The 23,615-nt window shown below is 42.4% G+C and overlaps 1 protein-coding gene and 1 long non-coding RNA gene across 4 annotated transcripts in view; one reads left to right on the top strand and one right to left on the bottom strand.

Moving 5' to 3' along the window:
• LOC127048067 (uncharacterized) overlaps positions 1 to 23,615 on the top strand; it is an 89,610-nt gene that overhangs the window by 20,458 nt on the left and 45,537 nt on the right. The window contains exons 3-6 of one of the 2 annotated variants that reach the window (XR_007773545.1): positions 649 to 714; positions 14,978 to 15,307; positions 21,721 to 21,816; positions 22,301 to 23,457. This is a non-coding gene — a long non-coding RNA (uncharacterized LOC127048067). Of the gene's footprint in view, positions 1 to 648; positions 715 to 14,977; positions 15,308 to 21,720; positions 21,817 to 22,300; positions 23,458 to 23,615 lie in introns of those variants that run through there. The other variant, XR_007773544.1, reaches the window with a different exon arrangement.
• Positions 1 to 23,615, bottom strand: part of ARL15 (ADP ribosylation factor like GTPase 15) — a 369,916-nt gene that overhangs the window by 6,707 nt on the left and 339,594 nt on the right. The window lies entirely within an intron of this gene.

The raw sequence follows: 23,615 nt of genomic DNA on the forward strand, positions 1-23,615 counted from the left end.
TTGCAGTTTAGGATAAGCGATCTTTCACTTTCTAGCTTAAACTGTGCCATAATGATATACTTCTTAAAGACTGATTCCTATCCATGGGGTGGTAGTAGGTCTGGGATGAATGAAGTGACTATAAATGATATTGGTCTGAATATATTTTAATTGTTAATATGAATGAAATTAAATATCAGTAATCATCATTATTATGAAAAACGCTTAACTAAGGCATTGTGTTAGAAATAACCACAGCAAAGCTACCTGTAAAAACATATCCAGGAGGAGGAAGACAAGAAAAGACTCATAAAACTGATCTGTAATAATTCTCACAAGTCACAGCTGATGTTATAAAATGCCATTTTCTCAGAGGCTGATAAATCTGCTGTTTAAAATCTGCTCCACACAATCTGCTCTTACACTATGGGCTATTTTTTATGTAAAATGCTATGTTAAGGCATTGATGTTAAGGCATTTGTTGGTGGGAGGTGGGAAGGTCTGTTCAAACCAAAAAATGTGGGCAGAGGCCCTTGTCTCTCACGTTATGGGGAGTGGGAGGAGGAAAGACAAGCTAACATAACATTCTGCTTAGGCTGCCATCTTTTCAGATAACTTAGAAATAAAGACAAATACTATTAGAATTAACATTTTAAACTTTTGTTCCAGGTAGATAAAATGTTGTCGTCTTAATATGGATTCCAAAATATGCCACATTTTTTACTACAAAATTATGTAAGTCCCTTGCAAAGATTTGTTTGTTGATATTAATCTGTTTGGCATGATTTTAATGTTAAGATACTTTTCTTGCTCTGAGCCCTCTGAAGTATTTGTGTGTGTTAAGATTAATTGTCGTTAATGAGAGGGTTAGCTTTAAACTATATTGCTTTTTATTAGTTTGTGAGACTTTTACTGTAATATTGGGGTCTGGTAAATCTAAACGTGACAGCAAAGTAGACAATTACAACTGGGTAGAAAAAACCATTTTCAAAAATGGTCTTTAATTTTTGAGAGCCCATTTTTAGACACTTACCAGAGTGCTCTGATTTTCAGAGGTACTCAGCAACTTACATGGGAATTACTCTACTACAGTTCAACACCAGAAAATGTTGCTATTTCTATTTAAGGAGGAAAAGAGGAACATAAAAAGCTGATTGTCCAAAAACTACCTATTTGTAAAATGCTTCTCCAGGATAACTTTGATGGACATATGAATTCCAGCTATCTCAAAGAATGAGACAATATTTAAGATCTAATTTGAAACCTAAGCATTAAATGGTTGGTAAATTAAATTTCAAGTTCTGAGACAGGACTACCAGAAGATGTTATACTATACTGTGGCCTCTTGGGCGACAACTCTCCTTGATCTTGACACAATATATTTGAGTCAGGTTATAACTATCTATTAATCAGCAAGGCCATAGGCTTTGTGCAAAAAAAATAAATCAGATTAGGGATCCAATTTGTCCAGTGCTAAGCACTTTCACATACTGACCATCTATTTCAACAGTCAATTTAGATGTTTCCCGTAAGTTTAGATTAATTTTCCCAGTGTTCTTTACAGAACTGCCACCCCAAATTGAGGTGAGGAACACAGTGAGCTTGTTATGACAGCTGTTATTCACAATGTTGTCTCACTGCTTCCTGAAAATTTAGCTGTATTTAAACCTCCAATCCATTACTTATAGTCCTTTTCAGAGGGAACAGATTATATCCAAAGAGCTTTTAATTTAATTCTTAGCATTCTGTTATGAATTAGTGTATTACTGGGTATTTTCTTCTATTTGTTCTGTGACTTGAAAGATTTAAAATATGCTCATCATCCCCCCACAATGATTCAATAAAAGTGTATTTAAGGCAAGAATTAGACCACATCTCTGAGCTTTGCCACAAGCGACACAAACATGCTTGGAACATGCTGATCTAAAAATCATTGAGAGAACACGATGATCTAAAGAATACTATAAATAAATATTGATAGTGGAACAACATTCCTAATGTATTCTCCGCTGCCAAAAGCTTACTTAAGTTTTACTGATAATGACAACTGAAGCATTGTTGAGTATAATATGTAGATAGATTGGATATTAAACATCACTTAATTTTCACTCTATCGAAATTTGAGTAAATCTTGCCCAGGCAATAATTGCTGATAAATGTTTGGAACAGCAGTCATCTCAGTTATATGCATTATTAGATTTTCCTTTCTCTAAAAAAGCAAGCTTCTAAAATTATAGATCTAATGAGATTGAAGAGAAGAAGTTCTTACGGAAAAAAAAAAGGAGACTAAAGATCAGTAGTAATCTAGCTTCATCCACGTAGTGCTACGTAGGTGTCGCTGGGAGAAAGAATTAAGAAAAATATCCCTTCAAATGCCCTATAGGCCATCTGGAAAAAGCACTTCCAAACCACAGGGTGCAGCTTCTAATTAGATGTATTTTTTTTCACTTTTCTTTGTCTTGCACTACAGACAGGGGGATACATTTTTATAAGGGGATGGAAGCTAGAAAGTAGAAGAAAGGCAGAAATCTGACAGAAATGTTTCTGTTGACCATTTGGTATTTCCTATTGTCTGGGATTATTCATTGGCATTATAACAAAATAAGATCTATTGATAAAGATAAAGTTATGACACTGGAGCAGATTTGACCTGCATGTTACACCTAAGGAAAAGGAATGTAGAAAAGGGGAAGAGGATTACATCTGAGCCCCAATCCTCCTGGGAGAAGACTTCGGAGGCCCAGAATTTCCCTACTTTTTACAAAACTAGTGTAATAAGAATTTTGGACAGAAAATTGGAGATAAGCTTAAGGCTTCTAGGGTGAGTTGCATGTGTCATCAGTATGGGTTACATTTGAGATACCAGTGATTCCACAAGTCAGGATAATATGATGGTGGACAATTGGATTAAATAGAATTTTTTTTTAAAGGTCCTTGCATTATCCTGCACAAGGCTCTGCAGACTGCTTCAGGCTGAAGGTAGCACAGGCCAGACAAGGGCCCAAATCTGAAAATGAGGAGTTAGATGTGAATAAAGGAAAGGTGTTGAAAAGAGTGAGGGAAAGGGAGTTTGGGTTTGGAGCTTCTGCAATATGGTGAAAGATTTTAATGGAAGGGCCAATTACAGCAATGAAAAAGTGAATATTTTCTGTGGAAATGTGGCTTCAACAGAAGTTGAAAGGATATTATTGGCCTAAGCATAACATAACAACTGTTCTGAACAGAGAGAAGGGAATTAGTCAAACATAAGAAGAAACAATTAGCTATAAGAGAGAAAGAGAGAGACTGAGGAGGACATATAAGAGGGAGAGAGAGAATCAGAAAAGTAGAGATAAGTTCAGGAATGCCTACTGTGAATCTACAGAAGAAGGTAAAAGAAAGTATGAAGGGTGTAAAGTGCATGGAAAATGAAATGTTCATAGAGAAATTTAGAGAGACATAAGAATGGCCAGTGGATCAGATCAATGGTCCATCTAGCCAGTATCCTGTCTTCTGACAGTGGCCAATTCCAAGTGCTTCAGAGGGGTTGAACAGAACAGGTAATCGTCAAGGGATCCATCCCCTGTCACCCATTCCCAGCATCTGACAATCAGGGACACTAGGCTAGGGACACTTCAGAGCATGATTTTGCATTCCTTCCCATCCTGGCTAATAGCCATTGATGGACCTATCCTCCATGAACTTATCTGTTTTTTTTTTTTAATGCTGTGATAGTCTTGGCCTTCACAACATCCTCTGGCAAAAGGACATTTTAATGTCCTTTATAGTGTGCATTTACAGAAATCTGTTGTACAGAACAGACATCTACTGCATTTGTTAGTAAATATGCCAATGAGTTATAGAGGTATCTAATGCAAAAACAATTTGTTAACAATTATGTAAATCATGAGTGGAGAATGCAGGCAGGGTGAGTGGGGGGGATGCTGAGAGTGTGAGTATAGCTCAAGTATTCTATTCAGCTCTTATACCAGGCCCACCACAATGGTCTCAAATGTTAACACCATTTTTCCTACTATGGCTACTGGGTATAAACCAAAAACTACTGAAAACTTCGTGTGTTAGTGTACCTATTGGAATGTGCTTGTTGAATGCTGGTTGAATGAATGTGCTTGTTGGAATGCAGGTTGAATGAAGGCTGCAAAAGGTAAGGGACTCTATTCATTTAACAATATTTCCTCTAAGCTTCTCACTTCAATGCTTTGAAATAGCCATCTTGCGTTAGCTCACATAACACAGAACTCTAACACCAGAGGTCAAAACACTGTCATTTACAGGATAAAATCAAGTCCTTTCCCCTCTTTCATACAGGTTTCCAATTCAATTCACCCAACCTTCCGTTTAAATAAAAATAATTATCTCAATGAGACAAGGTCAGGTGAGGTAATATCTTTTGTTGGGGCCAATAAAATATATTGTCTCACCTATCTTGTCTCGCTAATATCCTGGGACCGACAGGCTACAACAACACAGCATACATGTAGCTACAGCAACACAGCATATGTTATTCTAACGAGTAAGCCTGTACTTTCAAAATGATCACTTTATGGAAGAATGTCCTGTTACCTGAGAATCTTACAACTTCAGAGAGCTCTGTATCTCCAGGCAGGTATATGGTCACTGTGATGAGCATTTACTCTCTGTTGTTAGTTCTGTGGAGAGTTGTTAACACTAAGTTGTTACTGCTGCCAGCATTGCTGTTCTTGGAGCTCCAGTGTCAGCAGCACTAGCAGAAAGTGCAACATGTTAATTCAGCAAACCTCCACGTTAGTCGTAAGACAAACCATAGTCTTGGTTTGGTGGTGAAGGCGCTCCGCATGGTTTATTGACGACAGAGCATGGTCCTAGCGTGCCATAGGAGCTGGAGGTACACTAAAACATGTATGTCCCCGACAATGGTACCACCTCAGTCAGCACACCAGAATGCAGTCTCCTCGGCAAGTACAAAGATGCCCTGCCTATGACTTCTCCTTTTATACATGGATACAAACAAGTTATGCATTACACTCCAGATGTTGTTAGTGGCCACCCTTAGCCTTGTACCTGCTAGTTCGAGCAAAACATCCCCATCCATTATCCTGTCATCCCATCTTTATCTTACAAGGTTTCAGCATGTTCCTGTACAATCTCTTGGGACTACATTTACATAGTTACTTGAGAACGCTGGGTGCTCTTAAACCATCCTCTCTGGTCAGGAATGTGCTTATTTGGTTAGCCAGTACTTAGTGTGTTGTTATTTTGCCAAGGCCAGGTCTACTCACACCCTTTGGTTCACACTGGTAGTTATGCCTCGGGCTCCAGTAAGGCCTATACTCTCATACAGAACTCTTACTTTTCTCTCCTGTAGCCAGTGTTTTAGCTGATCGGTGTTTTGTCTTCCACAGAACCTTCTTCTACTGCTTCTTACTCTAGCAAATTTCATTCTGTACAGGGCTATGTCATGACGTTGTTTGCGACTTCCTTTTTTGCAGTGCAAATAGTAGTTTTAAATACTCTTCCCCCGTCTTTTCACTCATTTTTGGCTATTTCTCTTCTACCTCGCAGCATTTTGTAAATTGTTTTTACTTTTTCACACAGCTTTGACATGAAACAATCCTTCTTCTTCAACTAGGTTCCTTCCCCACAACCAATACAAGCTTTACATCCCATTTGCTGTGTACTGCACTGTCTGCATACAAAGCTCACTGAGTGTACACACATGATCACTCAGGCAGTCTTGTATAGTACGGGGATAATGAGCACCCGTACATGACTGGTATAACCTCACTAGACAAACTCATCCAGCAGGAGGATGAAGTACAAGACTAGTCTGCACTGTTGTCAGCTAGCCCCACAAGACAGCCATTTATAATAATGATTAAGTGCTGGTATTCATAACTATAGGCTGGGCTAAGAGACTAAATATACAGAGGCACATAAAATAGTAACATCATAGGTAGGCACTGATAATGTTATATGTCAAGTCATGCCTACTAAGTAATGCTGAGGGTTGTTAGTAGTGAGGGATTAATGGAGTGAAGTCCTACCAGTTAACTGCCCACTTCTTGATTTCTTTAAACAAACAAAAATGTTTGTAGTAGCCACCTTGTTTTTTCCCTTCTCTCCTGCAGAACAATAGGGAGAGTAGCTGGGGCAGGGGTAGTCAATAGGTGGACTGTGGGCCAAATCTGGACCACCAGACACTTTCCAATGGTCTGTGCAGGCTCAAGCCAAGCCAGGGCTGGAGCTGTGCCCATTTCCCTAATGCAGGTCCCCTCCCCTTAGCAGGTGGCTGGGCTGTGGGGTACAGTCGCGTCCCTAGGTGGCTACTTGTGCAGTCGCAGTGCCAACTGAGATTGCCAGGCATCCGGTTTTCAACCAGAATGCCGAGTTGAAGGTGCTGACCGGGCAGTTAAAAGTCCGGTCAGCAGCGCAGCAGAGGCCTGGGGCTAAGGCAGGCTCCATGCAGCTGCCAGAAGCAGCTGCCAGTTCCCTACAGCCTCTAGATGCATGGGCGGTGCCCAGGGAGGCTCCATGTGCTGCCCCCATTCTGAGGGCTGGCTCCACAGCTCCCATTGGCCAGGAACCATGACCAATGGGAGCTGTGCGGGCAGCACCTTCAGGTGTGAGGGCAGCACATGGAGCCTCCCTGGCTGCCCATGCACCATGGGGCCACAGGTACCTGGCGGCTGCTTCTTGGGAGCCGTGGTAAGTGCCACCAGGCTCCCACACCCTCTCACTCACCCTCACCCCAATCTCCTGCCCCAGCCCAGAGCCCCCTCCCACACCCAAACTCCCTCCTGGAGACGCACCCAGAATCTTCCCAATACCTCACAAGAAACCCACACGCCAAGCTAGAGCCCTCTCCTGCACCCCAAACCCCTCATCCCCAGCCCCACCCTAGAGCCTGCACCCCCTCAGCTGGAACCCTCACCCCCCCCCCGGCACCCCAACCCCCTGCCCCAGCCCAGTGACTTGACTGAGGGTGGGGGCGAGTGCACGATGGAGGGATGGAGAATGAAGTGAGTGAGGGGGTGGGGCCTTTGGGATGATGTGGGGCATGGGCGAGGGCAGCAGCTCAGAGACTATGGGGGTGAGGGGATGATGAGTGGTGCCGGTTGCAGGGGGAATGCGCGCACACACACACACACACACACACACACACACACACACACACACACACACACACACACACACACACACACACCCCCTCCCTCCCTCCCTCCTTACGGGGAGCCTGATGTGGCTCCATTACACCCTGCCTCTCCAATCAAGGAGTGACGGAGTGTCTCGTGCTCACGCTGTAGCCCAATCAGAGGACGGTGCTGTAGCGGCCCTGACTCAAATTATTTTCTGCTTGCTGTGGAGACAACAGGGCTCGTTGGGCCATGGCTTCGTGACTTGTTGGCCCCAAGCCCTACCTGCAAATCTGGCTGGAAAGTGCCTGATGAGGTTGCGCAGCCTTCCCTTGTACCAGGGCACTGAGCACGACATGCTTCCCTCCCCTCCTGCCCCCCCTCCTGCAGATCCCCCCCCCAGCCTTGTCTCCCCCCACCACTCCAAATGGTCTCCAGAACCCCCTGGAGCCCCAACCGTCTGTGCCCCTCACCATGAAGTGTCTCTGGAGCCCCCACCCCCCTACCCTGTGCTCCCCACCTGATTTAGGGTTTGTATACTCTGCAATCAGAGGTATGACTGTGGCACCTGTAGATATACCCATTTAAGATAGCTATCTTGAATAATAACAGTAGAGACGCCACAACAACATGGGCTAGCCACTTGAGTACACATTCAGGGTCCTGGATGGGGTTGTACAGCCCTGTCTATGAATAAAGACCAAAGACTGTTTCACTGTAACACCGACTGGGGAAAGGCACTCAGGATCCATTCACCCAGGAGACAGCTAACAAGTGGGGCTCTTTTTTAATGACAGATTGGCTCCTGGTTCCTGTGAAGCCAGCTTTGCAGCTGAGTGAACTCTGGAGGGGGAGGGGAACCTCCTTTATTAGCTAGGAAAGATAACTATTAGTAAGTGTAAGTCCTAGTTTGCATTTTATGGTTTTGTCTTGTGTTGTGTCCATTTGTTTCCAATCCATCATTATTGCTTGTTTCTAGTGCAATCTCTATTCTCTCTTAAATAACCCTTCTTTGCTTTCATTACAAGAGTTGTGTGTTATACAGGCATGGTGATTTAATTAAAATGGGTAAATTGGGGCACGCTGCTCCTTTGGGGGCAGAAGATCTGGGATTCCTATGAATACTAGTGTCAGGGGCTGGATACCACAGGAGAACACTTCAAGAGGACTCAGGGACTGTGGTGCACCTTTTATTAACATCCAAGGCAAGGACAGGGCTGGCATAGCCAGGGGAGAATGCTTGAAAGGCTGGTGGTGTTAGGGTACTAACACCCAGTTATCACAAGCAAGACTTCCTCACGCTAGAGCCAGGGGTAACAAGGTGACTCACAGTCCAGGGTACTGAGTCCTGAGAATTGTCACACTAAAGAAGAAGTAAATTAACTATATTTAGGAGAAATGTATTGCTAAAACATTAGGCTTAAATCAGTGAGGGCAACATTAACGTTTCCATTTATTAGCCCTTATATGCGTTTGAGTCAGAAATTATGGGAAAATGAAATGTCTAAAGAGCTTCAACTACTTCTATTTAACAGATCATTTTTCCCTTCTGCTTTTAATATCAGGAAGTGGGATCTAAAATCTCATTTAATATAAATGTATCAGGAGTCCACTAGACAATATAGGGAACCAATACTGTAAGCTTGAGGCATTGCTTTTAATAGAAGACCCTCTGAAGGGGGCTGAGTGAGTGTCCCACCCAAGATGTAGAATGGTCTATAGACCTCCAGGGAAATGACCTACAAGGCCTACAATAGTGATGTTGCTCCAAGCATTTCAAGAAAAATCATCAGCCATGTCTACACTTACCGGAGATCGATGTTACTGTGATTGATGCAGAGGGGTTCGATTTAGCGGGTCTGGTGAAGACCCATTAAGTGGACAGCGGAGTGCTCTCTGGTCCACTCCAGAACTCCACCAGAATGAGAAGAGTAAGATAAGTCGATGGGAGCATGTCTCCCATCAACACAGCACGATGTAGACACAGTGGTAAGTCAACTTAAACTACGTTGACTCTAACTACTTTAGTCACACAGCTAGAGTGGAAGTGTAGACAAGGTCATAGATTTCAATTCATAGATTCCAAGGCCAGAGAGGACCATTGTGATCATCTAGTCTGACCTCCTGTATAACACAGACCATAGAATGCCCCCAAAATAATTCCTAGAGCAGATTTTTTTTAGAACAACATCCAATTTTCATTTTAAAGTGCCAGTGATGCGGAATTCACCATAACCCTTGGTAATTTTTTTCCGGTGGTTAATTACCCTAAGTGTTATAAATATATGCCTTATTTCCATCTGAGTTTGTCTCCCTTCAACTTTCAGTGAGTGCTGGTGCAACAAAATATGGATTGGGGAAGCCCCCAACCCTGAAGAAAGGTGGGGTCAGGAATGCAAGAAGTGGGATTAGGTGGGGGGTAGAGTTGCCTCCTGTTGTACTTGGTGTTTGAATTTTTAACACTCTACTGCATGCTATACCATGATCTGAGAAATAGCATAGTCGTGCTGAATTCAAACACAAGATGTAGCAAATGACAGAAGGGCAGCACATGAAGCAGGCCAAGCACTGAGACAACAGGGCCCACTAAAGAGAATCATAACGTGAACTAACACTTGCAAAAACCGTTATCTGAAGAAGACAAGAGCTTCGCCACTCACTGGATGGTAGTGTGAAAGAGTAGATACAACATGAGCAACTGCTACCCTGCCCATGTTTTTCTCTCCTTTTGCTAGAGGGTCTTACCTTCCCTGTCTGCCTCGGAGACCGATGCTGTCTAGTCAAGGAGAAACATATTGTAAAAATTATTTATGATGCTTTTATATTCAGCCATTTTCCTTCTCTGTCTTACTTTTCTTTCCTACTCCCTTTCTCTTTCCAGGGCCCCCTTCCCATTTTTTCCTTTTACTTCCCACCTTGCAGTGCTTCTTTTCCCTAATCACTCTTTGGCCCCTGTGCTTTCTTTTTGCCCTACCAACCCTTGACTCGTGTGCTCTTTGCCACTGCATGAACCCCTCTTGTCCAATGTCCTACATACAGATTTTTGGATTTGGCTTCTCTGAGTTTCTGCCAGCCATAATGCCTCCTCTGTGATATCTTCAGTGCATGTACTGGAGGTTATTTACACTACCCGACACAAGCATTATACACCCATGCCACAACCAAGTCCTAGCTCTAGGCTAATGCCCCCTTCCATGCCTAATTACTTGCAAAAGTTCCTTCAAATTAATTCTACAGACAAATGCCTCCCTTCCCAATTTAAGGTCAGAACAAACACATCCCATGCCCAAACCAGAAGACCCTATGAGAAAAATGCCTTGTAAAAGTGCTACCTATGGACACTAATCCCACCACCTGTTCTTTTTTTCTTTCTTTCTTTACTTCAGTCCTTCCATGGAACCAATGCCCCATCCAGTTCCAGCTTGGTTAAACAAAATCCCCATCCTAAGTTACTGCTACCACCATTTCAAGAACTGAGGTTCACACTGGGACAGATCTGGCTTCCCACTCTGCCCAATCAAGTGGAAAAAACCCAAGAGCAGCTGATAAATAGAAGTCCAGCACTGAAAGGGTTACTGGAGAGGGGACGTGATGGGGAAGAAAGGGTTAGCGGAAAGAAAATAGCCCAACACTCTTCCCAGCTTGTTTGATGGAGATGCGACCTGGCAGCATTGAAAAGCTTCAAGATTAATGGAGAAAAGGCGGAATCTGACAGCTTTTCCGCTGGTTTCACTCCTCCTGGGTGGGCCGATTGGTCTTGAATGTCACTCGCTACTTAATCTTGTGTATCTGAAACAGACTGATGTGTTTGGGGAGCCCCGCTTGCTCTGTATAGACATCAATTGGAAAGGCAGATAAAAGGAAACTGCATTGAATTACTCTCTTATGCCTTTTATAGAGCACTTTCTGACTACAAAATAATTAGTAGTGCCATCCAGCACAACTATCATACTTAGGATGCTCCTTAAATACCAGAAGTGGTGAGGCAAAGTATTCCATGTTTATTCCAGTCCAGCAGCTTCCCCAAATTACCACTAAGCCTATGTGAGTTTAGACCCAAATGGAAACTTCGCTGGATAATATCAAATTATAGAATCTCACCTTACTGTTTGTAAACACCTTAGATCTACTATTTCTTCTGCACAAGTCTATTGATTGATGTATGTTTAAAGGTCAAGATATGCTATGTATTTTACATAGTATATTATATAGTCTTGCTGCACAGAACAGGAAAAGAGACGTAAAAACACAGCAAGCCCTGCTCTTAGTGAATGTGCTGCGTTCTCCCATGATAATGGGTGCATTAGAATGACACAAAAATCAGCGATTTCTCTACCTGCTGTGAATTTGGAGGGTGACTGCACTGTTGCAAAGAGATTTTGTTTTTAAAAAAACGAAACTCTGAGTCTGATTCTGACCATACGTATATTAGTTTAATGCCAGATAAAGCAGCATAGAACAGGCATGAGCTAAAAAGCAAGCCCCTTGTGTCAAAATACCCTGCTTATATATATAGCAGAGTAAATGTAGGCTCTTTCAGTGGAGATCATCCAGATTTACACCAGTGTTACAGCTGGAAGGTGAAGCAGTTCCTTAGTGTATAATCAATAGCAGCTGAGAGTAAGCCAATAAACATTTAACTGGTTTATATTTAAAAGTTAGGAATGTTTTGTTGCTACTGCATGCAATAACTGTGTCTGCTGTAAGGCAACTGTTGAAAGCATCTTTCAAACACTGGGCCAATTTTTAAGAGAAATATATTTATTTGAGAGCATGTCAAAACTTTCCCTTAAATTTGAAAAAAATAATGGATGCACAATAAAGATTTAACTGTTAAGTTGTGTCACATCAAACGCTTGGTGGAAACTACAGTGCTGGCCTAAATCAACAATGACACTTCCAGTGCATTTAGACTAGCACCTGAGAAATAGAGAAACTTACAAGGTAATTCAGATTGTTCCTTTAACAATTATGAGAACATATTCAAACTGGCATGAAAATACATTTCTTGGTACTGAACAAGCTTTGCTTTAAAAAAAAGCATAATCTTGTAGGGCTCAGTGGCATTGTATAGGAAGAAAATATGCTTTTATATAAAATGTTAATAAAGTCATGTAACAAGCTACACGGACACCTGCCACTTCAATGTTTATATTTCAACATGCTAATTCTCATGTCCTGCTGGAGGAGACAGTGGATGTAAAGTGAATGATGAATCTGTATGGTGTAAATGTAACAAGCCTTTGTTATTTATGTATTTATTTATTTTAATAGGAGAATTCCCAGACATCATACTATTTTTAAAGACCAGCTGTTCTTTTCTGGTCAGTTAGCCCTGTTTAAACAAAGCTGCAGGCAAACAATAAGGTTTTAATATTATCATTGTATTGATTCTTTAAAATATTCTAAATTTTGATAATTGGTTTACCCAATAATTCAAGCACAGGAAAAAATGTAAACTCCAGCATTTTCATGTGTGTGTGTGTGTGTGTGTACGCACGTGTGCATTGATAGTGCATTTGTGTTTATAAACAGTAACATACACTCATACCCTAGGATATTGTCTTCTTAGGTATCAGATAATTATTTTCCTGCCTCTATATATTTCTCAGCAGTAGCCCCTTAATGAAAGCTATAGCAACTGGGGAAAGCTGAGGAGAGTAACCAAGTATGGATAAGATTTTGTGTAGTAAATGGATTCCTGTGCTAAGTATGTGCTGAACATGGGTTGGCTTCAGATAAGAAATGAGGAAGATGAACGTGAAGTAGGCCACTACTACTTTTTGCAATATCATAAGGCATCAGGAAAAATTGAATAGAACACTTATAATTACAGAGTCCTCAAACCATTCATTTTTCTGGAAGGATTACTTTAAACATATGAAAACTTATATGAAGCTTTAAAACTATTTAATAAAATTTGTCTAATCACTTATGTGGGGTTTTGTCTGAGTTTTTAAAGAGTGGCACTTACTTAGGTGCTGATCATACAAATGCTTAATTTCTCTTGTGTGAGTAGCTCCACTGAAGTCAGTGGAGCTACTTGCATGCATAATATTAAACATATGGATAAGTGCTTACAGGATCAGGGCCTTAGACTGTAAAAAGATGGTAAAATAAAACTGAATTAAAATGGATTTGAGATTCCCTGTGAGTGCTATACATGGGTGATTCCCACTAGCTAAATGCATGTGATCTCTTTTGGAGAACAGACCATAATGTGCTCATATCATATCAGTGCTTAGACACCTTGATGACAAGTGCAAGACATAAAATTTAGGTAGACAGACTAGATTAAATAGAAAAATCAATGAATCACTGCCACTATACTATAAATCACACCACTGAATCACTACAGGCCATAATAGATAACTTTTTATTTTGTGAACTATTAATGCATCAGCCTGCAACATTTCTTTTGGGGCCATTATACTCTTCAAAGACTACTTCAGGGACTTTAAAGCATGGGTTATTGTCACAATAAACTGCAAAGTCTCTTTTGAGTCATAGTAGCTACTCTGTCAATGGACATGCTGCTGCCAAGGCACAATACTTGTCTACCTACTGGTACCATCCTTCTAAAATGTTTGACAAGAAACAGGAGTTTGAATATATTAGATATGCTTTTATATGCAAACACCAGAGAGTTTATTTTCCTTCCACACACAGAAAATGCTGTGATTCCATACGAAAAACTAATCACCACCCAAATTTTTAAAAAACAAACTACAGAATTTTAAGTTGTAAGGGTAGATCAAACAAACCTTAATTCTAAAGGGTGTGTTTTTCTGCCATATTATAACAGTTAAACAAACATAAAATTTTGGGCCTGAGTCTACATCCCTTGCACACCCAAAAGAGACATGATTAGTACCCTGAATCACATTTATCAAATGGGGGGTGGGGTGGCATGAGGTGGGGGGGGTAGGGGTGGCAAGACCCCCTCAGTTACTAAGACTTTGTAAATTTCAGCCCACAGCCCACTTTTAAAATTGAAACATGACATCCTGAAAATAAGGGGCCATTTATAGAGAAGAAAACAGCAAAATGTAACTCTTTCTGTGCTTACAGTGTTACTACACTTATCTAGAGAACTGTGTTTTTAAAACCTACCTGTAAAGAACTTTATACAGTTGGGTTCAAACTGGCCAAATCAGGAAATTCAAAGATAATGTTTGCATTCTATCACTAACCTCTGCCATTGTAGAATAATAAGAATATATGATCTTTTCATGATATATGTGTATAATGCCTACACAATGTGGGCTTTACTCAGATTGGGGCCTCTGGGTACTAATGAAACACCAATAGTTAGTGGCAATGTCTCTCATGGCCCATTGTCATGCAAAATTCCTCAAGAACAATGCTAAATGCCTTATAAGCAGAACCCCATGTACTCTGTAGCACAATCTGCTGCAGCAATCTCTAAGCGCACGTCCAGACTAACCCGCGGCATCGGCGGGTTAAAATCGATTGCTCGGGGATCTATATATCGCGTCTAGTCTGGACGCGATGTATCAATCCCCGAGCGCGCTTACATCGATTCCAGAACTCCATCAACCCGAACGGAGTTCCGGAATCGACACGGAGAGCCGCGGACATTGATGCCGCGCCGTCCAGACGGGTGAGTACCTCGATTTTAGAAATTCGACTTCGGCTACGTTATTCCCGTAGCTGAAGTTGCGTATCTAAAATCGATTTTAATACCTAGTCTGGACGTGGCCTATATGTGTTCCATATCCATGACAGGAGTGAAGGGACTCCTGTCCCTGCATTTACATGAAACAGTGGTTGAAAATACTAAGTCATGTAAAATTTCTTGATTATTTTCAGTGTTGCCAATTTTTACAATTTCATCATGAGTAATGCAATTTTGGTCCCTGCAGGACACAATCTTGTTATGATGAAAGAACTGCCAGGCCTCCCTAGGACAAATCTTTGGAACTGGCTACCTCCCCCACATCCTGGAGAAGAGCAGCCAATCAGGGAAGCATGGATAGAGAATTCAGCAATGGACCCAAGGACAATGGAACAGTGTGCTGTGTTCCTGAAGTGAACATATGATATGTGCCCATATGAGGTGTGGATGGGATTATGAAGGCATCTGGTATGTCTTCACTAGTGATGATTTACATTGGAGCCAGTGATTCAGTATCCTGTGGAAATACACAGATTAAAGAAGACTTAAGGGATCTTGGAAGGAAGATGAAAAAGGGGTAAGTTCAAATGAGATCCCAGGTGTGAGAGAAGGCAGAAATACATCACAGGTTTCACAGAAGGCAGAAATACACGCAGTGAAGTGTTGGCTGCATGATTGTTTTTGGTTTGGTGGAGCACTGAGCAACATTCCAGTGGGGGGCCTCCACCTCACAGGTTGGATGCTAATCTACTTGGCTGAAAACTAGCTGGAGCAGCCAGGACAACATTAAACTTGCAATGCAAGGAGAAGGTTCCAAGAAGGTAAATACAGTACAAATTCAAACTCAAACAAGAGGAAGTAGAAATTCTCGTTGATGAGAAAAAAATATAATGCACATTACTGAAATCTGTGAGAATTCACAAGATTGGAAAGTTAAAATCAGTAGTTAAAACCTCTTTAGGAAGGATAGAGCGGAAAAAAAATGGTGGGAGGAGCACTGTACATTAAAGACATCATTGCCTGTTTTAGAGTTATTGAAAACTAAGAACCACAAGATCTTGTCTGTATATGGATCAATGTGCTAACTAACACAGCCCAGAAGGGAGTGATGGTGCGGGGTATTACAGACTTTGGAATCAACTGAGAAAACAGGATGAGTTAGGGTACGTCTACACTACGGGATTATTCCGATTTTACATAAACCGGTTTTGTAAAACAGATTGTATAAAGTCGAGTGCACGAGGCCACACTAAGCACATTAATTCGGCGGTGTGCGTCCATGGTCTGAGGCTAGCGTCGATTTCTGGAGCGTTGCACTGTGGGTAGCTATTCCGTAGCTATCCCATAGTTCCCGCAGTCTCCCCCGCCCCTTGGAATTCTGGGTTGAGATCCCAGTGCCTGATGGGGCAAAAATCATTATCGCGGGTGGTTCTGGGTAAATGTCATCACTCATTCCTTCCTCCGTGAAAGCAACGGCAGACAATCATTTCATGCCCTTTTTCCCTGGATTGCCCTGGCAGACGCCATAGCATGGCAACCATGGAGCCTGTTTTGCCTTTTGTCACTGTCACTGTATGTGTACTGGATGCCGCTGACAGAGGTGATACTGCAGTGCTACACAGTAGCATTCATTTGCCTTTGCATGATAGCAGAGATGGTTATCAGTTGTTCTGTACCATCTGCTGTGCCATTGTAAATTGGCAATGAGATGATGGTTATCTGTCGTTCTGTATTGTCTGCTGCTGTCATGGGTGCCCCGGCTGAGGTCAGCCAGGGGCGCAAAGACAGAAATGGGAATGACTCCCCGAGTCAATCCCTTCTTTATGGTATCTAAAAATAGAGTCAGTCCTGCCTAGAATATGGGGCAAGTGCACTAGAGAACCAGTGTATCAGAGAACCAGAGAGCACAGCTGCTCCGTGTCAGATCCCGCAGAAATGATGAGCTGCATGCCATTCACGGGGGGTGCCCCTGCAACAACTCCACCTGTTGATTCCCTCCTCCTCCAACCTTCCTAGGCTACCATGGCAGTGTCCCCCCCATTTGTGTGATGAAGTAATAAAGAATGCAGGAATAAGAAACACTGACTTGTTAGTGAGATAAAATGAGGGGGAGGCAGCCTCCAGCTGCTATGATAGGCCAGGCAGGACATTAAGCGGTGTGGGGGGCGAGAAGCCCAGCATCCCGCTGCTATGATAGTCCAGGCAGCACAGAATCTTTTCTTTAGACATGAAAGGGAGGAGGCTGATGGAGCTCAACCCCCAGTTGCTATGATGAGGACAGTTACCAGCCGTTCTGTCCCATCTACTGAGAATGACCGGAAATCATTCCTATTTTTACCCAGGCGCCCCCGGCTGGCCTCACCTGAGGCCAGCCAGGAGCACTCACGGGCTGATGACGAGGACGGCTAGCAGTCCTACTGCACTGTACCGTATGCCACTGGGGAGAGGAGGAGAGAGGATGCTACTGTTTACTGCTGCAGCACCGTGTCTACCAGCAGTATAGATAGAGTGACATATAAAAAAGTCAAGAAATGATTTTTTCCCCTTTTCTATCATGGAGTGGGAGGGGTGGTAAATTGACGAGATAGACCCTGAACCACCCCGGACAATGTGTTTGACCCTACAGGCATTGGGAGCTCAGCCAAGAATGCAAATAATTTTTGGAGACTGCGGGGACTGTGGGATAGCTGGAGTCCTCGGTACCCACTCCCTCCCTCCATGAGAGTCCATTTGATTCTTTGGCTTTCCGTTATGCATGTCACACAGCACTGTGCTGTGGACTCTGTATCATAGCCTGGAGATTTTTTTCAAATGCTTTGGCATTTTGTCTTCTGTAACGGAGCTCTGATAGAACAGATTTGTCTCCCTATACAGTGGTCAGATCCAGTATCTCCCGTACGGTCCATGCTGGAGCTCTTTTTGGATTTGGGACTGCATCGCCACCCGTGCTGATCAGAGCTCCACACTGGACAAACAGGAAATGAAATTCAAAAGTTCGCGGGGCTTTTCCTGTCTACCTGGCCACTGCATCCGAGTTCAGATTGCTGTCCAGAGCGGTCACAGTGGAGCACTGTGGGATACCACCTGGAGGCCAATACCGTCGATTTGCGGCCACACTAACCCTAATCCGATATAGTAATACCGATTTTAGCGCTACTCCTTTCGTTGGGGAGGAGTACAGAAACCGATTTAAAGAGCCCTTTATATCGATATAAACGCTGCTAAAATCGGTTTAAACGTGTAGTGTAGACCAGGCCCAAGTCCTTAAGCAGCTGCTTGTAATGTGTAGGGGAAAAGGCGCATTGTTATGAGACTTCAGTTAGGGAGATATATGCTGGAGATCTCATGCAGCTGGTAGTAAAACATCATTAGCGTTTGCAAAAATTATGGATGATAATGTCTAATACAAAAAATATTACACCCAATATGGAATAATTTGGGACTTCATTCTGACACATAAAGATGAATGACTCACTGGATTGGAAGTTGCTGGTTGCCTAGGGATCAAAGATCATTACCTGATTATATTCAATCCTGGCAAACAGAGGATAGTTCCAGCCAATTGCATATATACTTGGTGTTTCAGAGGGGTAATTTTCCAAAAACAAGGTAAATTATGCATGAAATTGGGAGGGAAAATATAGACAGAAAAATGTGAATGAAAATAAGGAGTTCTTTAAGATAAGTTTATTAGCTGGCCAGAAAGCCACAATTCCACAAGCAAGAAAGAAGACAATTTTGGCTAAAAGCTCATCCTGGTTCAGTGGTGAAATGAGGGCAGAATCTGAAAGAAAAGAGCAAGATATAATAAATGGAAAAAAGGGGAAATAGATAATAATTGATATAAATTAGAAGTTATGAGGTGTAGAAAATTGGTAAGGAAAGCTAAAGCCGTCAGAGAAAAATACAAGGATGGCAGGGCTAAGAACAAAAAGAAGGTATTTTTAAAGTATATGCGCATGTGCGTGTGCATGTTGGTTAGGACTCTCGCCTTTTTTGGGGTGTGTGTGTAAATCTGATTCATGATTTTTGAACTGTTGGGGGTGACAATACTATATGTTTGACTATGCTTAGCTTCAGTACCTTAAACGATAATGGAGCAAATAATCAATTAGTAAGCACCTAGAAGGTAATAAGGTAATAAGTAACCATCAACATGGATTTGCCAAGATCAAATCATGTCAAACCAACCCAATATCCTTCTCTGACAGGGTAACAAGCCTTATTGAGGTGTAGGGGAGGCAGTAAGGTTTTTGATGCTGTCTTACATGACTTTCTCATGAGCAAACTAGAGAAATATAGTCTAGATAAACCCGTTATGGTGGATGCACAAACAGGCACTGACTTCTAATTTCCCCCAGGGGTGCTCAATCCCTGCTTAGCCTCACTACAACTCCATCCCTTTCCCGAGGCCCCACCCTGCCTCTTCCCACCCCCTTTCACCTCCAACCCAGCTCTTCCCCACTGCTTTCTGCCCATTCCCCCAAGCACGCCCAATTCCCACTCCTCCGTCCTAGGCCCTCCTGCATGCTGTGGAACAGCTGGGAGGGAGGGTGAGGAGTTGATTGACAGAGGCCACCAGTAGGTGCAAGTGGGGGAAAGGGGAGCTTGGCTGCTAGTGGGTGCTAAGGACCCACTAATTTTTTTCTATTGGTGCTCCAGTCCTGTCCAGTTCTATTTAGTATCTTCATAAATGATTTTGGATAATGGCATAGAGAGTACACTTAGAAAGTTTGCAGACAATACCAAGCTGGGAGGGGTTGCAAGCACTTTGGAGAACAAGCTTGGAATTCAAAATGATTTTGGCAAACTGGAGACATGGTCTGAAATAAATAGGATGAAAGTCAATAAGGACAAATGTGAAGAACTACACTTAGGAAGGAATAATCTACTGCATACACACAGAATGGGAAATGGCTACCTAGGAGGACATACTGCAGAAACAAATCTGGGGACTATAGTGGATCACAAACTAAATATGAATTGTCAATGTAGTACTGTTGCAAAATAAAACAAAACTCCTCCAAAAAACCCTGAACATCATTTAAGGCTATATTAGCAGGAATGTTGTAAACAAGACTCCAAAAGTTATTCTTCCAATCTACTCAGCATAAATAAGGGCTCAGCTGGAGTACTGTGTCCAGTTCTGGGCACCACGCGTTGGGAAACAAGTGGACAAATTGGAGACAGTCCAGAAGAGAGCAACAAAAATGATTAAAGGTCTAGAAAACATGAGGAAAGATTGAAAAAACTGGGTTTGTTTAGTTTGGAGAAAAGAAGATTGTGGGGGGGGGGCGCCTAACAGTCTTCAAGAATGTAAAAGATTGTTATGAAGAGGAGGGTGATAAATTGTTTTCCTTAGCCACTGAGGACAGGACAAGAAGTAATAGGTTTAAATTTCAGCAAGGGAGATTTAGGAAAAACTTCCTAACTGTAAGAAAGAGTAGTTAAGCTCTGGAACAGGTTTCCTAGGGAGATTGTGGGATCTCTGTCATTAGAACAGGTTAGACCAACTCCCATCTCTATTCCTGGGGCCTCAGCTCCAGTGAAATTGCCTTGGCTCCCTGACCCAAACTTCCTTCCCCTCTTATGTGCCAGAGAAGCAGGGAGCTTGTAGCCAGATTCAGCAGCTCATTTCCCCAGTGTCCCCATTGCTGCACTGTTCCTCAGATGGCCTGGCTTATCATCCGACACTTCTGGCTCACCCTGCTTTCCCCCCTGGGATGACAGCTGGACTCCAGCTCTCACTTTCCAATCCCTTGCTGCCTACTTCCACGGAACAGTGCAGGGAGTGCTCACTGCACTCCAATTAACTCCCCACAGTGGGGAAAGCAGACGTGCAAGAGGCAGCGGCAGGTCAGGCGACACGAAACAAAAAGCTGAGTAACCAGTAACAGCAAAATAGCGAATTCCATGAATTCGGTGGCCTCTTGTGAAATACCAACTTGCACAGTCATACCATCGTTGAGTCTCTGGGGCCCTGATGGAGCTGAATGGGGCAATTCACACCCCATGGAGGTATTGTTTCAGGTTCCCTGCAGACTCAGGCAGATGATACTACAACCATAAGGAATATGTTTTTTAATAAAAGGGTGTGAATTGAAAACTCCATTGCCATTGAATACATGGGCTTGCTAATAAGCTCCCCACCCCCATACTGTTGCTTCTTTTTTAGTGGATTATTGATGATACAATATAATGCACTTAATTAGGGTGGCCACTTTATCGGGTCCATCTGCCAGAGACTCAATTTTTGCATAATGATAGTGCATGTCAATAACTTCCATTCAAAGTGCTGGTATTGGTGAACACCACCATCCCCTAAAAATTCCACTAGCTTTGAAGTCTTTAACTCATTAATCTCATTTTTTTAAACAAATAGTCCAGTGTATTGCTTTAGTATTAGATGGAATGTGCTGTAAGACACTCTCCATGCAGTGCACTGGCTCCAGTAGCTCCTCGTGTTTTAAACTATGAGAATAATTAGCCATTGGAATACTTTACCAAGGATTTTGGTGGATTCTCCATCACTGACAATTTTAAAATCAAGAGTGGATGTTTTGCCAAAAGAAAAGCAATAGGAAGCATTGTGGGGCAGGTCTCTGGCCTATGTTTTACAGGAGGGCAGACTAGGTGATCACAATGGTCCCTTCTAGCCTTAGAATCTACGACTCTATACTGCTGCTTAAAAGAAGATTCTCAGCTGTTAAACTAGAAGCCTTACCCCATCCAGCACTGCCAGCCCCAATCCTGCTGATGATGACTGGATTGAGCACTCATAAGCCAGACAGAAAAGAGAGTATTGCCTCTGCAATTGGTGCTTATCAGTATGTAGGTGCTATTAGAGTGTTTGCTTATGCTTTATAAAACTGTGAATAATCTCAGACTCAGCTACCTGAGAGAAGGCCTCTTTTCCTATGTTCCCTTGGTGATGCTTCCCTGATCTACTGTGTTCATCTCACTTGACGGTCCTCATGGTTTATCATCCAGGTCGAGCAGTTGTGGGATCTCCAGTTATGGAACTGGCATCCTGCTTTGGCAGCCTTCCAAAGCCTATGGTTATCAAGCTTCAGGACACAGTCCAAGGTATATTTGTTTATACAGGCTTTGAATTAAATATTATAACAGCCCAAGAGATCATTAATTTCAGCTGATTGCCTCTGTTTGAGAGACACTTTTATCTCCATTTTCAGTGTTGTTATGGTATCTTAATACGGTTTATTGGGGGCTGTATAAGTGGGCCTATATCCTCTCTCTGATAATACTTCCTGTGTTCCACTATTGATGCCTGCTTTTAATCCCTCCTGGGTTTTATAGTTTCAATAGACACACACTGATATTTCACTTTATAAGTCAAGAAAATGTGTTGCTCCCAGAACAAACTATTACAGCTAGCTAAGTGCCTAAAATGGTGGGCTATAATGGGTTTGCTGGCACAAATTTCACTTTAATTATTGCTGACAAGATATGATATCCTGAGTAAAATGCTAGCTGTAGTACTTGGACCAATATCAGGACTTGTTTGCATGCGATTTCTTTTCTTTCCCCTTTCCCTGTGTTTCCACCACAGTTTGGAAGGACAACTGGTTGCTGCCTTGACTCCATACAGGTCTAGTGTGTGCTCAGCTGATGGTTCTGCAGCATTAGTAGAGCCTAAAGGCGCTCAGATACTACAATGATGAGCACCATGGGATTGCCTATAGATAAAATAAATAGGACTACCAGGGCTATCTCTTGGACGTGAACAGTATGGCTGGTAGACAGCAGCTCTCAGCTCCTCCATCCTTCTGTCTTCTTCAGTGTTCTGTTGGTTAGACCCTACTTCCATTCTCTATGTTCTCTCCCGCTCCTCCTTTTTCTGTTTGCTCCTCCTTTCTCCCTTCCAACACATTTTCCTTCTGTTCCACAATCTGCTCCCCCGCTTTCCAAGCACGTCTCCCTCTTGCTCTCCTACTCCTAAGCGTGCCCCTCTGTACACTTATATCTCCCTTCCCTATGTCCGCAGACTTCCAGGTGTGGAGAGTGGCAAATGTTTGGATTTCACACAGAAAAATAAGCATTTGGTGATGTCATTGTCACCCTGGCCCAGACTCTCACAACAAAACTTGTATTAAGGAAATGCCTGGTTAAAGAGTATGGTTTGGCTTTGTATCGCTGGTTCTAACATATTATGTTGTGGTTTAAGAGATGCTTAACAAGTCTGTATATTCAATCTGGACCCGTTAGCTGTGCAGCCAAAGACAGCTTTACTTTTCCAATCCTCCATTTTGCCCCTTCATTAGTTGCAGGGTGCTTGCTTTAAGAGATTGCTTACTGAGGACTCCAGCTATCAATTCCCTTACAGTATTTGGATTTTTTAAAAAGTGTTGCTAGATAAGTCTTTTGCAAAATCTTTGATGATTTTTCTTTGTGATTTTTTCCCCTGCGCAGTAATAGAGCTGGTCAGAAAATAATATCATGATAAATTCTTCCCTCACTGACACACTTTCCCACTGCCAGTTCTATTATCAAACATAATGTACAGAAATTAGGCACTCAGTCCATCTCCTAGTCAGTGCAGGTTTGTCCCGCTGGCATGGTTTCTAGGGTTTTAACTAGACAAAACGGTCCCCATAATTTCCTCTTAGAAAACAATGTCACAGCTTACTCAGGAAGCTTTTCCTAACATTCAGACTATTTTTCCTTAATTAACTTGCTATTCGGCAACTATAGCCAATGGGGCACTGCAATTACACTGATTTTTTTTTTTTTGAAGACGGGAGGCCTGAGCTTGTAATGTCCTTTATGCAGACTGTGTTTTTGCTATGCCGTGTCCCTGTGAACATACAGATAAAAATAATTACATGAATAAAATGCTCCCCCTTTTTTTACTTCAACTCATTACT

This window comes from Gopherus flavomarginatus, chromosome 3 (assembly GCF_025201925.1).
Source record: "Gopherus flavomarginatus isolate rGopFla2 chromosome 3, rGopFla2.mat.asm, whole genome shotgun sequence".
Lineage (NCBI taxonomy): Eukaryota > Metazoa > Chordata > Testudines > Testudinidae > Gopherus > Gopherus flavomarginatus.